The following is a 15,474-nucleotide window of genomic DNA, read 5'->3' on the forward strand; positions in this document are numbered from 1 at the left end:
AAATAAGATGAAAAAGGAGAAAAAAACACAAAAGGAAAAACGAAGAAAAAAGAAGATGAAGAACCAAAAAAAACGCAATATATACGAAGAGTAACAACTCTTTCCACATCAAATAGAGAGATATTTTATAAGAAAAAAAAATAGTTAGGAAGAATCAAATAACATGACTTTTATAGCTTAGAAAAAAAAACAAAAAAAAAAAATATCTGATCAGAAGAGTAACCAATTAACATTTCAACAATGGAGACTAATAGCGTAGAGTTTATCAGCTATGAAGAAAGATCAAAGATGAAGTGAAGCGTAGGTGGCAGATGAAGCTTTGGAAAAACAAGAATATGGAGAAGTGTGAAAGTAGGTGGTATGATTAAGATAGGAAGTGATGTGTCGAGAGGCTATTGATTTGAGGAATGGTAAAAATTTAAAATAAAAGACAACCCTTTAACGAAACTAACGGGATTCGTCTGGCAATTTCTCATACACAAAACTCCAATTTTTTTCTTCAACCTGTGTCTCAAACTTCATCTATGTTCTACACATCTCTCTCAAACCGAAAAACAGCTCATTGTGTAATTTCTGTATATCAAAGTATCTCTTGATTTGATTGGGCAGGACTTTTTTTCTATTTTTTTTTTTTTATTTTTTTTGGTTTGTGGACCGTTGAAATGCTAAGAGTATACAGACATGATTTTATGAAAAGATTGCAGAAAGTATGACGAGAAGTTTCTGAGCATCAAGTGATTGTACCAGTTCACGTGTGTAGACCCCTATGTGCTGCTTCAGAGAAACAGAGCAGGCCAACGGTTCATGGACGCCGTACCATGATAGCCTCACCAATCCCACTATTTACGCTTGGGAAAGTCAGATTGACAAGGATGTTTCCAAGTGATCCTCCCCCTTCTTTCCCCTCCTTGTGAGGGTTTTGTTCTGTTGGTTCTTTTCTATGAAGTGGCTTGTTAAAAAAAAAAAAAAAAAAAAAAACCGCGAGACTTCTGGCGTTTTTAGCGCAGGGTTTCATGTTGAATTACATTTAAGGGAATTAGTTTATGTTCCAAGTTAACATAAAACACTAATTTTAACTGTTAAGTTCAGTTCACCTCTTGCCAACAAATATTACGCCATTGCCTTCAATAAGAAAAAGGTTTTAGGAAAAAATATAATTTAGTCTCAAATTATTAGTTATTTTCAATTTAGCTCTTTAATGTTCAAAAAATGATAAAGTAGTCCTTCAAAATTTCAAACTACCAACCAGTTGTAATTTGGCCACTCCGTTACTCATTACCGTCAAATAGGATGAAATTTTATTAGTCAATGAAAATTCTGCCATTGACAGTTTTGTACTTTTTATGCATTTAGAGTCTACAACAATAGAATCAAATAAAATTTTAATTGGTAATTTTAATTATTGTAAAACAAAAAATATATAGTTTAAAGATTTTTTTTTTATAAATAAATTTGAGGTATAAATGTATTTTTTTTTATCCATGTGGTTTGGAGTAAGCAGAAAATAACAAATTAGTCTTTGTCGTCGATTGTTAGAAAGTAATCTTTATAAGCTTAGCTTGTTCTTTACTTAGTTGTTATGTTATTTAAGCGATTTTTATAGTTAGCTGGTAATTTTGAGCTTCTAGTTATATTGTTGGCCTTAACCTTGATTTAAGCTTGAGTTAGCATTTCATTCTTGTTGGACACATTTTTTTATGTATGGAGACGTTTTTTTGGTTAGAAAGTTTTAGAAACTCTTTTTGTGGCCTTAGGACCAGTTGAGAATACCTAGAAAAACATTAGACCAAATGAGGTTTTACTTAAACCTCTCTGACGTTTCAGGAGAAACATCATCTTGGCCCGATGTTCTATAGCTCCTATTTTATGTTCTAAAGAGGTCACTAGTTCAAATTCATCTCTCCTATACGAACATGTAAAAAAATAAAACAAATATCCAAGCGATGTGAAACTGAGAAAGAAAAAAAGTAGCTATTGACTAGAACATGTATATACAGAAATCTCATATCATATCCTAACAAAAAAAAAAAAAAAACCGATCTCATCATTTAGAAAGGCATATTTATCATTTTATAATTTTTTTTAACAATTTTTTAGAAGGCACCGGCCCCTCCAAGACGATCCTTCTCCACATTTAGAAAGCATCCCCGCTTGTTCTTTCCTCCCATGCCCATAAAGTTGAAATAAACCATTCTTCGCCTTGCCACTTTATGCTATCGGCTATTTTTTTTTATAATAATGAGGAAACATCAAGTTAAAAGAGCAGATCGTCCCCAAAAAGGTAGAGAAGTCTTTCTACGGCCCAGCTGGGCTGGGCCTTGGACCCGAAACTCAAGATCTGGAATTGTGAAGAAGCCAGTAAAGGAGCCCTACAGAGTGGGCAAGTCATGTGATTATCATGATCACGATCACGATCCACCCATCTGTCGATGCATTCCCTGTGGAAGACGTGGCAACAGTTCCTGAGCTCCCTTTCCTCATCTTGCATGCTTAATTGGTTCAAGCATACAGTACACGCGTCCAAACTCCTACTCTCCGGCAGTCTTTCTGTGATATCTCCGAAGGTAGTCAGTATTAGATTGTCTCTTATCATATGGGAAGAAGCAATTGTACGAGGAAACTCTGCCTCAACAGAGGCTGAGGAGAGGCTCCTATCTGTGAGTCTGAGAGTCCAACACCAAACCATCTCACCACTGCAATTATTAGAGCTGCCTTGTATAGTAGATGAGTTACCAGTAAACCCACGGACTCCTCCACACCCATTGGAGCACAGGTAACAATAAGAGACCCAACAAACAAGCAAAGAACGGCCAGTTGGAGATCATGGAAGAAGAGAGAAAAGGAGGAAATTCACAGTAGCCTTTGATATCATTTTTATGGACGTCTAAAGGAAGATATGTACTAAAGGAGGCTAAGGAGCGGTTTCCTTATATTATTTCTTTTTCTTTTTCGGCTGTGACTCTGAGAATAAAGTGTCACCGAGTAGTCTAAAGGAAAGAAACAATTAAAGGAGGTTAGGAAAAAAAAAAAAAAAAAAAGGGAAATTTCGAGAATGCTTCCAAATTATATTAATCCTTATAAGATAAAGGCAAGGCAGCTGCATCGGATAATGCACGTACCTTTAGTTTGGTATCGTCACCTCTTCATATCGCTTACACGTTGCTTAGATAGATGGTTTTTTTTTTTTTTTTTTTCAATGACATACATGGTGTTATCATGTGATTATCATGTAAGCAGGATCGCATATCCTCGTCAGCTTATGATATAAATATTGCAAACCAACGCAAGTAGGTGGAACAGAATAGAGCCAACCTTGAAGGATAAAATACTAGTTTACAAACTAATTATCTTTCTATTTCTCTCTCTCTCTTTTATTACTAAAGACAAATAACAAAATTAGACTAGAGAAGAGTGGAGGAAATCTTCTTCTTATTTCACTTGTATGAAAATACATCTTACGAAGCCTATAAATAGAGGCATTCAAAGACTAACTTACAAAGCTTTTACTCCTCCATATTTATTGTATTAAATAACAAAAAACTCTTCTCTAAGTTAAGACTTCAGTTGAGAATTAAATAAACATATGAGTCTAGAAAAACTAAAGTCCCTTATTAATTAAAAGAACTTATAACTTCTACCATTTGAAAAAACTTTCTTGCGTTTTGATTTGTTTAGTTTCCAACACGCCCCGTCAAATCAAAACCTTCTCATGCCAAGCATGTCTCTTAGCCTCATGAAAATTGCACCTGATAATAGCTTAGTAAATATATCTGCTACTTGTTCAATGGTGTGGCAATACTGGAGCTCTATTGTCTTCCGCTTGACATGGTCTCTAAGAAAGTGGAACCTAGTGTCAATGTGTTTACTTCTCCCATGTTGCACTGGATTCTTTGCTAACTTTATAGTTGATTGGTTATCCACATAAATCACAATCGGTTCTTCTTGTGGATGTTCCAGTTCCTTCAAGAGATTCCTTAGCCATATAGCTTCACAAACAGTAGACGAAGCTGCCACATACTCTGCCTCACAGGTAGACAAGGCTACAATTCCTTGTTTCTTGGATGTCCAAGAAAATGTTGTAGAATTAAGATAGAATACATACCCAGTAGTACTTTTCCTCTCATCTTGGTCACATCCCCAATCACTATCTGAATAACCAACTAATTTTGCTTCATCACCATAGGCATAGAATAAACCAAGATTCAGAGTGCCTTTAATGTACCTTAGGATCCTTTTTGCAGCTAACCAATGAGTCTCCATTGGTGTCTCCATGTATCGACTCACAAGTCCAACTCCATAGACAATATCTAGCCTTGTGATTGTCAAGTACCTCAGACTTCCAACCAAACTCTTGTAAAGAGTTGGTTCAATAGCTCGACCATCTACTTCTTTTGACAACTTTATGCTTGTTTCAACTAGGGTATTCACAGAGTTGCAGCCATCCATCTTGAATTTCTCTAAAATCTCCCTCATGTACTTCTTTTGGGATATGAAAATTTCACCTTGTTGTTGCTTCACTTCAATACCAAGGAAATAGGACATCAACCCGTTATCTGTCATCTCAAACTCCTTAAACATTGATTGCTTGAATTCCTTGAACATTTCACCACTATTTCCTGTATATAACAGATCATCAACATATAGGCAAACGATTAGAAATTCACCACAATGGTTTTTCTTCATATAAACAGCATGCTCATATGGACATTTAGTGAAGCCGTTATGATGAAGGTAATTATCAATGCGTGCATTCCAAGCTCTTGGTGCCTGCTTTAAGCCATATAACGCCTTCTTAAGGCGATACACCTTGCTTTCTTCTCCTTCCATTATAAAGCCTTCCAGTTGTTGTATGTACACCTCTTCTTCAAGGAAGCCATTAAGAAAGGCTGACTTGACATCAAGTTGGTATATCTTCCAATTGTGATGAGCCGCAAGTGCGATCAACGATCTCACTGTGTCAAGTCTCGCAACTGGTGCAAAAACCTCTTCATAGTCGATGCCATACTTTTGTTTGTAGCCTTTAGCTACAAGTCCGCCTTGTATCAAGAAACTTCACCTTTTGCAGTGTGTTTGATCTTGTACACCCACTTGACACCAATAGTCTTATGGTTCGATGGGAGTGTTGTCTACTCCCAAGTGTCATTCTTTTGAATAGCATGTATCTCCTCCTCCATTGCGGATCTCCAACAATCTTCTTCAACAGCTTCTTGAAATGTTGGAGACTTCTCATCTTTTGTTTGCTCATAGATTTCCTTGAGACTTCTCATCTTACTTTGATTTGTGGACGATCTACTGCTGCTACCTCCCATAGAAGCTGTAGAGTCCCTCTGTGCTGCGGACGGTATGGTAGGCTGAGAAGATGGTGGGGTACTTGGTGGAGCTTCTGTTGAGAGTTCTTCAGGCTCCTCTAACACTTGTTGTTCTTTGGCCTTCTCTTCATCGCTCCAGCTCCACACACTTTCTTCATCAAAGATAATGTCTCTACTAACCACTAATTTCTTTGTTAGTGGGTTGTAGAGCTTGTATGCTTTCGACTCTTCGCTATATCCGAGAAAGATACATTTTTCACCACGATCATCAAGCTTCTTCCTCTTGGATTCTGGAACTTGAGAATATGCAACACATCCAAAGATTCTTAGGTGTGCAACACTTGGCTTGTGGCCGCTCCATGCCTCTTGAGGTGTCATATTCTTGACACTTTTGGTAGGACATCGGTTGAGTAGATAAGATGAGCACGCCACAGCTTCTGCCCAGAATTGTTTTGGCAGCCCTTTCTCCTTGAGCATAGTTCTGGTCATATTAAGAATGGTACGGTTCTTTCTTTCGGCAATCCCGTTTTGCTGTGGTGTGTATGCAACAGTCAACTAATGCTTTATGCCTTGTTCCCTGCAATACTTATCAAATTCTTTTAAGGTGTATTCTCCACCTCGGTCAAAACGAAGAGTTACAAGCTTATGGCCTCTTTGATTTTCAACAAGGGCTTTAAAGTTCTTGAATACAATAAAGGCAGCTGATTTTTCTTTAAGAAAATAAACCCAAAGTTTTCTGCTAAAGTCATCGATGAACGTAATAAAGTATCTATTACCTCCTAAGGACATGGGCTCTATTGGTCCACATATGTCGGTATGAACCAGTTGCAATGGTGATGTTGCTCTCCAAGATTTGTTGCTACGAAAAGGAAGTCGTGCCTGCTTGCCAAGTATACATCCTTCACAAACGTTGCTCGGTGGCTCAATCACTGGTAACCCATGCAACATGCCAAATGAAGATAATAGCTTTACGCCGCTGAAATGTAGATGGCCAAAGCGAAGATGCCACTTCCATGACTCACTTTCCTTGAGTCCATAGAAGCACTTCTTAGACTTTGTGTTAAGATGTAACGAGAACATGCGATTATTGGTCATTGGAACACGAGCCACAATTCCTCCACGTGTATCTCTCAAAATGAGAGAGTAGTTCTCCATATGTATGGTGTACCCCTTCTCAAGCAACTGCCCAATGCTAAGAATATTGCTTTTCATAATAGGCACATAATAAACATCAGAAATGTACCCTTTCTTACCATTATTTTGATAGATTTTTATCTTCCCTTTGCCTTCAACTGAGAGTTTGGTAGAGTCTCCCAAGTTCACTTGTCCACGAACTTCTTCTATGAGTTCAACGAACAGATCTTTCTTCCCACACATATGATTGCTTGCGCCAGAATTGAGGTACCAAACCTCATCTTGTGAATCTGAAACATCATGAGCGAAATGTAAAATAGAATCACTACGAACCTCATGTGTTGCTTCTGCAACATTTGCTTGTTCATCATCTTTGTGCCAACAATCCGAGGCATAGTGTCCAAACTTCTTGCAGTTGTAGCATTGGATATTCTTGGAATTTCCACGTCCATATGTGGATCTTCCTCTTCCTCGATAGCCTCCTCGTCCTCGACCTCTGAAGCTTTGAGTCTCCAGTTGATTTTGACGTGGTTGTTGGAAAATACCATGCCCTCGACCTCTACCACGACCACGATAGGAGCTGAATTTGCGTTGATCATTTAGAGTCAGTTTTGACTCTAGTGCTTGTTCTAATATACTAGAACTAGCATTCTTCTGCATCCTTTGCTCATGTACTTGTAATGAACCCAACAACTCCTCAATTGTTAGCTTCTCCAAGTCCTTAGACTCTTCGATAGCTATAACTACATGTTCAAATTTAGAGGAAAGGGATCGAAGCACCTTTTCGACGACTTGGATGTCATCGACCTTCTCATTGTTTCTTTTCAAACCATTCACGATTACCAGCAATCGTGAGAAATAATCAGTCACCGATTCTCCATCCTTCATGTGAAGAGCCTCGAACTCGCCCTGTAATGATTGGAGACGGACCCGTTTCACCCGTTCGTCTCCTTTGAAGATGGAAGCTAGAATCTCCCATGCTTGTTTACTTATCATTGCTTCGGCAACTTTCTCGAAGGTGTCGTCCAATGCTTGATAGAGTAGAAACAAGGCCTTTTTATCATTCTTCCTTTGTTCCTTAAGAGTCTTCTTCTCATCTGCTGTGTATTCAGCTTCCTTCTCTTCAGTGGGTTCTGTAAATCCGTCGATAATGACTTCCCACAGATCTTGAAACCCAAACAAGGCTCTCATTTGGATAGACCATGACCCATAGTTATCTTTTGATAATCTAGGGATTTGTTGTTGGACTATGTTGGAACCCATTTCTAGAAAGGACAAAAATGGGAAATGGCACAACTAGGCTCTGATACCAATTTGAAGGATAAAATACTAGTTTACAAACTAGTTATCTTTCTATTTCTCTCTCTCTCTCTCTCTCTCTCTCTCTCTCTCTTTTATTACTAAAGACAAATAACAAAATTAGACTAGAGAAGAGTGGAGGAAATCTTCTTCTTATTTCACTTGTATGAAAATACATCTTACGAAGCCTATAAATAGAGGCATTCAAATACTAACTTACAAAGCTTTTACTTCTCCATATTTATTGTATTAAATAACAAAAAACTCTTCTCTAAGTTAAGACTTCAATTGAGAATTAAATAAACACATGAGTTTAGAAAAACTAAAGTCTCTTATTAATTAAAAGAACTTATAACTTCTACCATTTGAAAAAACTTTCTTGCGTTTTGATTTGTTTAGTTTCCAACAAACCTATCTACACTCCCTCATAGATAGGTTTTTCATGATACGTCAGAAGGACCCCGTTGCATGTGCTAATTCCGACCATCTGAGTCAGATCCCACTGCAGTGACTACACTTTGATTTCCATTATGATGACGAAAATCAATTAAAAATAGGAATTCAAAGAGTTTCTTACAATACATGGTTACAAAGAGACGCCACAAAGCCTATTTCATGAATCATGGGCCCAGGGCATTCCGATTTCTACAGTTTATCATGTGCGTGCAGATAAGCTAGAGAGTAATCCCAGAGATTCAATTCGATCTTCCATCTCAAAAGTCACAATGAAGCATTTTTACACATTACTGAAAAGTCCAATTAAACTTCCAAAAGAAGGAAAAGCAAATCGAAAATGGAAAGCCTTTTTATGCATAATCAGCAATTATACTAAGAGCAAATGTAGCTTTAGGACTTTATTTGTGGATACATGTCATAAACCGAACCACGTAAAATCTTTTGTGTTATTTACTTTATTATTTCTGCATTTGATATTCATAATATTATGAATTTCTTCATCGTATCTCTATCAGAGCTACCGGCTAAAGCTAGTATCCGATTCAAAATCTTTTATTTTTTTGTTCTCTATTTTTACATCCCTTTTCACACTTTTGCATCCTTCGTTTTCTTCATCGGTGTTTTCTCTATTTTCTTCTACTTCTCTTTCTCTAATTGTCGACTACAAAAAAATAAAATAATAAATAAATAGAAGTTTAGTGACAGCTTGTATAGTGTCATTTTAAGATGACACTAAACGACACTCCAAGGTGTCGGTTTCACTAAAACCGACACCTCTTAGAGGTGTTGGTTTACTTTAAAACCGACACCTCTTGAATTTTTTGGTTCCTGCGCCCAAATTAGTACTACCTCCCACGCGCCTCACTCTCTCTCCCTCGATCAGCTCTTCTCTTCTCTCGATCTCTCAGCTCCGTCTCTCTCCGTCTGCCCTCCTCCCCCGACAGCCGTCCTCACTCACTCTTTCTCCACCGCCGTGCAGCGCGCGCAATCGTCTCATGGAGTACCGGCCGTCCTCGCTCCACCAATCGAACTCCTCCCCCTCTTCAGCTAGTACTCCAGCCGGCCTCCTCATCACACCGGTATGTCCATTAATTTGTTGCTTTGATTTTTTTGTTTTTGTCATGCTGGGGTTAGGGTTTTCGCTTGATGATCATCAATTTGAGGTTTGGTTTTTTTTTTTTTTTTTTTTTTTTTTTCTAGGGTTTGGGGTTTGAGTTTGTGATGAGGAGATTTTGATATACTGATTCAGAGGATGATGAGAAGATTTTTCCATTGAGCAACGCAGAGAATGGTGGGTGTTTTGTCAATTGAACTTTATTTTGAAATTTCATCCCTTTCAGCCATTGACTATTAAAATTTTTCAGGCAAGGCTGACTCAACAATTACAACAAAAGTGCTCCTTTCAAGCCTGAATCTTCTGAAAAGCAGGTTAAGCTTGTAGAACCAAGCAAAGATGATGAGGACAGTGATCTGGTATTCGTCTATGATTTTGTTTAACAATTAATGCTGCCAATATTGATGTATATGAATATGAAAGAGTCGTATGTGTTCACTTAATTTTGTATTTGAATTTTTTTTTTCCTGTTTTTTTGTCACTTATTATATTTGTAGTATATAAATATGAATGTCATTCCCAAATTTGTGCCTAAAGACAAAACCCCCATATGTTTTGCTATATTTGTACTGTAACCCCCATATGATTCTCCATATTTGTACTGTGTGTAAATATGAATTTGTCATATTCCCAAATTTTGGCCTAATGACAAAAGCCCCGATATTTTTGGAGTAGGAAGTAAACTTCTTTCCACACATTAAAACATGAAACTTTATCTTCAGATGTTCACAAGCTGTCATAATTGCATTTTGTAATTGCTTTATTTTACAGTACGTAGGACCTAATCAAGCTAATTAAGAGAACGTATTCATCTTCTAACAACTTCAGCTTTGTGATAACATATGGTTTATAATGGCTCGAAGAATCAATAGAAATATCTTGTACATCTGTTGATATCTGTCGTGTATGAAATACATCAATTAAAGTTGATTCTCTAGAACAGTTCCAAACATCATGGGCCTTTTAAGGTTGTGTTATCTGGTTTCTATCTATAGTGTCTCTCTCATCCCCCAAACTCCAGATTTTGCAATTGAGACTATATAACCACTGTTTTTCCATTTTCTGTCAGTTATAGTTTTAATTGAAAACCATTTGAGCAGTATTTGAATTTGCATATCTTATGGTACGTGGCAGGATATGGATATGGATAATGACAGTTACGATGAGGATGACTCTGATGAACTTGGATATTTTATGTTATCTGATTCTCTCATCCCTTAATTAAATTTGAGTATTGCTTTGGATAAATATTATGAGTTTGAACTTTTACTATGTTGTTTTGAATATTATTTATGGGTTTAACTTGAGTGTTGTTTTGGATATTATTTATGAGTTGAACTTCAGTATTGAGATGGATATTATTTATGAGTTTGAACTTGAGTATTGAGTTATGATATTGAGTTGTGATGTGATGTTGCTTTGCATTGAACCCATATGTTGAGTTGTATTATTTATGAAGTGCATCTTGAATTGTGCATGCTTCTTGCACAATGCAAGAAGCTAAAACAAAAATTTGGGAAAAATAAAAAATTAAAAAATAAATAAAAATAAAAAATAAAAACCCTAAGAGTTGGTTGAACAGTGCTCCATTTCCCTACCCTTGATTCACTACCCTTTGGGCTTTGAAAGAGTCACTATTAAACCGTCACTACAAAAGGTTTTTAGCCCTAAACCATCACAAAAAAACCAGGGTTTTTTTTTTTTTTTTTTTGTAGTGATCCAAACATATTGTCTCACATCAACTCTCGGTAGTTGAGAGTTGATGTGTGTGACAAAAAAATGTATTTTATCTTCCTTCATCAGAGAATTCTTTTGGTTTTGCTTTCAAGACAGATCCATACTTCTTTGAGTTCTCTATATGTCTTGATGCTGAATGCCAGTAGCGACCAGACTCTTCTAATGTTTGTTCTTCTTTTTTTTGCCATCCTTCCTCCGATCCAGTCTCACCACCCACTGCTGCCAACGCTGCGACCAAGCATCCATGGTGTTCTTGACCAAGGACCATTCTGCAACAAAGAAGTTGGTCCTCTCGGAGCATCAAGCTCTACTGCGCCTTCGACACCATCTCAAATGGCGACTTCTCCATCAACATCGTCTCCGTAGTCTCTAGCGTCTAAACCGATTGTTGGCCCAATATTTTGGCCAATAATCTATAGCCCAATATTTTGCCCATAGATGGCCCTCTTTGTATTGTTATTTAAAGTGCATCACCATTGCCGTCGCCACCGCCTCCAAGCTAGGAAGACAAAAAACCAAAACAAAACAAATCAAAATAAAAAAATAAAAAAAAATAAAAAAAATCAAACTTCAAGTTTCAAGGTCTTCCACTTTAAGTTTGAGGGGATGTTATCAAACTTATTTACCCCAATTCTCCTATAAATAGAATATCATGTATTGTAAAATATATCAATTGAATAAGTGCAAATGTAGCCTTAAGGCTTTATTTATGAATATAAGTTATAGACCAAACCATGTAAAATCTGGTGTGTTATATATTTATTTTATTATTTTCGCATTTTGATATTCATAGCATTATGAATTTCTTCACCACCATGCTGCGTTATCTACACCATTTACTCATAACGGGGAAAGGTGAATAAAATGCATACCATGAATTACATGGTGGCGCATGCATACCATGAGTCAGCCTCCTTTTCCATCTTATCTGCGCAATACAAGCCATGATTTTTCAAACAGAAGATAATTCAGCACAAACTCTAGCAAACGAGTGAATGCCAAGTTGTGGTAAAGCCTGAATTTGTACACAGAATTGTCATTGGCTACTGGTTATATTTCTAATAAAGCAATAATATTAGTAAGAAAAAAAAAAAAAAAAAATCATACCATTTGATTTGATGAGTGCTCATGGCACAAAGTCCTCCCACAACATCATATCGGCAGTGGTGCTGCCAAATGAGGAGAGAGAGAGAGATGAAGTCAGTCCAAATTCTGAAACCCATATACCTAACAATATTAACATGTTCAATTTACAAAGACAATAAGAGTTCATGGCTAAACCCTAAACAACAATCAGCCACCTAAATCAAAACCCAGATTAACAACTCAAAAATCAAGACACCCAATCCATCATTGCAATCAAAACTAACAACTCAAAAATCAAGAAATTTCGCTAAATCGAAGAAAATGAAAAAATCTACGAAATCGGAACAGAATAGAAAAAAAAAATAAAAAAGAAAAAAAAAGGGAACCCAATCTATGCAAAGAATAACCCAAAACTCACAAACAACAAAACCCACAATCGAAACCCACGAACGAAAGCTCCAGAGAGGGAGAGACTTCTTGGTGAAAGTGGGTTGGATTCTTAAAGAGATAATCGCAAGAGCAATTACTGTTGTTTCAGAGAGGAGGACTTTGGAGTATTTTGGATTTCTTAAAGGGGAGACGAATTTATTTGGTGTTTCAGTTTTATTGTGTATCTGTGTAATAAGCCTACGTGTCTCTCAGCAATTGGTTGTTGTAAAAGGTTGGGTTTGCAGACGGACCGCATAGTAGGGGCTCCCTTAACGTTGATATTTGGGTCAAGAAAATGCAAAATTGCAAAACTTCATTTATGCTTACGGTAGCATACGTTCTTTTCGAGGGGAGGAAATAAAGAAAAAATTTGATGGTCTGATTTTCGGCCGAACCAACTTGAATGAGATAAATTTTGAACTTTATGAGATAGTCGAAAAAAAGACATTCGAATTTTTAGTCGTTCTTGGTCACGACAATATGAAAGTTCATTTGGGGTTTCAACAGGATTTCATTTGGGGTTTCAATTGGGGTTTCAACGACGTTTCATTTGTGATTTCAACGGGGTATTCAAGTTTCAACCGTGATATTTGAGGTTTCAACGTTAATATTTGGGTCACGAAAATGCAAAAATGCAAAACTTCTTTTATGCTTACGGTAGCATACATTCTTTTCGAGGGGAGGAAAAGAAGAAAAATTTGAAGGTCTAATTTTCGGTTGAACCAACCTGAATGAGATAAATATCAAACTTTATGAGATAGACAAAAAAAAGACATTTGAATTTTCAGCCGTTCTAGGTCATGAAAATACAAAAGTTCATTTGGGGTTTTAACAGGGTTTCATTTGGGGTTTCCACGACGTTTCATTTGTGATTTCAAAGGGGTATTTAGGTTTCAACGGTGATATTTGGGGTTTTAACGTTGATATTTGGATCACGAAAATGCAAAAATGTAAAACTTCATTTATGCTTACGGTAGCATACATTCTTTTCGTGGGGAGGAAAACAAGAAAAAATTTGAAGGTCTGATTTTCAGCCGAACCAACCTGAATGAAATAAATATCGGACTTTTTGAGCTAGACAAATAAGAAATTTGAATTTTCAGTCGTTGTGGGTCACGAAAATGCGGAGGTTCATTCATGCTTACATGTGTTCATTTTGTATGGAGGAAAACAAAAAAAATATCCAAATGTCTGATTTTCGGTAGAAACAACCTTAATGATATAACAATCGGACTTTTTGATTTAGACAAAAAAAAAAAAAAATCGATTTTTCAATCTTTCAAGATCACAAAAATGAGAAATTTTCATTCATGCTTACGGTAGCATGCTTTCTTTTTGGAGGAATGAAAAAAATATTAAATTCAAATGTCTAATTTTCGGCTAAAACAACCTTAAACAAATAAATATCAGACTTTTTGAGCTACGTAAAAAAAGTAAATTCAAATTTTCAGTCGTTCTTGGTTAGGAAAATGGAAACTTCATTCTTGCTTATGGTAGCATGCTTTCTTTTCGGATAGAGGAAAACAAGAAAAAGAATGAATTTCTAATTTTCGGAAAAAACAACCTTAATAAAATAAATATCAGACTTTTTGAGCTACACAAAAAATAAAAAATAAAAAATAAATAAGAAATTCGAATGTTCAGTCGTTCTGGATCACGAAAATGCGAAAATTCATTCATGCTTATGGTAGCATGCGTTCTTTTTGTATGGAGGAAAACAAGAAAAAATCTGAATGTCTGATTTTCAGCCGAAACAACCTTAATCATATAACTAACGGACTTTTTGATTTAGACAAAAAAAGAAAAAGAAAAATCAATTTTTCAATCGTTCTGGGTCACAAAAATGCAAAATTCAAAATGCAAAACCAATTTTTATTTGGACAAAAATTTCCTCTAAATCAGTCTGAAGGAAATATCCTCCTACCCATTTAAAATATAGTGTCAAGTGCACATTAAATTCTTAACGTCATTAATAGTAATTTACTAACTTAGACTAAATTTAATATGATTTTAAATATTTATAAACACTTGGCACTATTTTAAATAGATTGAAAAATATTTTCTTTAAACTGATTTGGAGAAAATTTGTGTCCTTTTTATTTTTTTCTTTTAAGTGGGAACTGTTTTTAGGACGGTTGTCTAAATGAAATTGGTCATGTTTTCAGTTTTCCGAAACGGAAACAGTTTGTCAAACACCTTTTAATCATTTTGTGGAACTGATCAATAAAATCATGTACTTAACCGATATTTTCTTTAAATTCATATAAACACGCTTCCATTGCTTTCAAAACAAATATCCAAGCATAAGGGTAGTTCAATTGGTAGTGAAACACGACTCATAAAGCAGAAGTTACTAGTTCGAATCCCCATGTGTAGACATGTTAAAAAAAACAAATATACAAGTGATGTGTAACTGGGAAAGAAAAAAAGTAGCTATTGACCGGAACATGTATATACAGAAATCCCATATCCTAACAAAAATAAAAAGGGCTAACCGATCTCATCATTTAGAAAGGCATAATAAACCATTCGCCGTGCCACTTTATGCTATCGGCTATTAATAGTACTGCATAGATTCCAAATAATCATGAGGGAACATCAAGTTAAAAGAGCAGATCGTCCCCAAAAAGGTAGAGAAGTCTTTCTAAGGCCCAGTTGGGCTGGGCCTCGGACTCGAAACTCAAGCTCTTCAATTGTGAAGAAGTCAGTAAGGGGGTGTTTGGCAACAGGGATGACCTTGGCCTAAACACTGTTTTTGTCCTTTTCTTAATGTGAAATAACACTTTTGCCCTTCAGCCCAAAATCTCTGCAGCTTCTCTTTTCCTCTTCTCTTTTCCTCCAGCTCTCTCTCCATCTCCGTCCTTCTCCTTCACGAGTCAAGCTTCTCTCTCACCCTAAAATAAAACCTCC

At 36.3% G+C, this 15,474-nt stretch overlaps 2 pseudogenes; both read right to left on the bottom strand.

Moving 5' to 3' along the window:
- Nucleotides 1-2,061: 2,061 nt before the first annotated feature.
- LOC132164688 (RING-H2 finger protein ATL64-like) lies at nucleotides 2,062-2,914 on the bottom strand (annotated as a pseudogene).
- A 12,253-nt stretch (nucleotides 2,915-15,167) lies between these two features.
- LOC132163664 (E3 ubiquitin-protein ligase ATL4-like) overlaps nucleotides 15,168-15,474 on the bottom strand; it is a 1,061-nt pseudogene continuing 754 nt past the window's right edge.

Source organism: Corylus avellana, chromosome ca10 (genome assembly GCF_901000735.1).
Source record: "Corylus avellana chromosome ca10, CavTom2PMs-1.0".
NCBI lineage: Eukaryota > Viridiplantae > Streptophyta > Magnoliopsida > Fagales > Betulaceae > Corylus > Corylus avellana.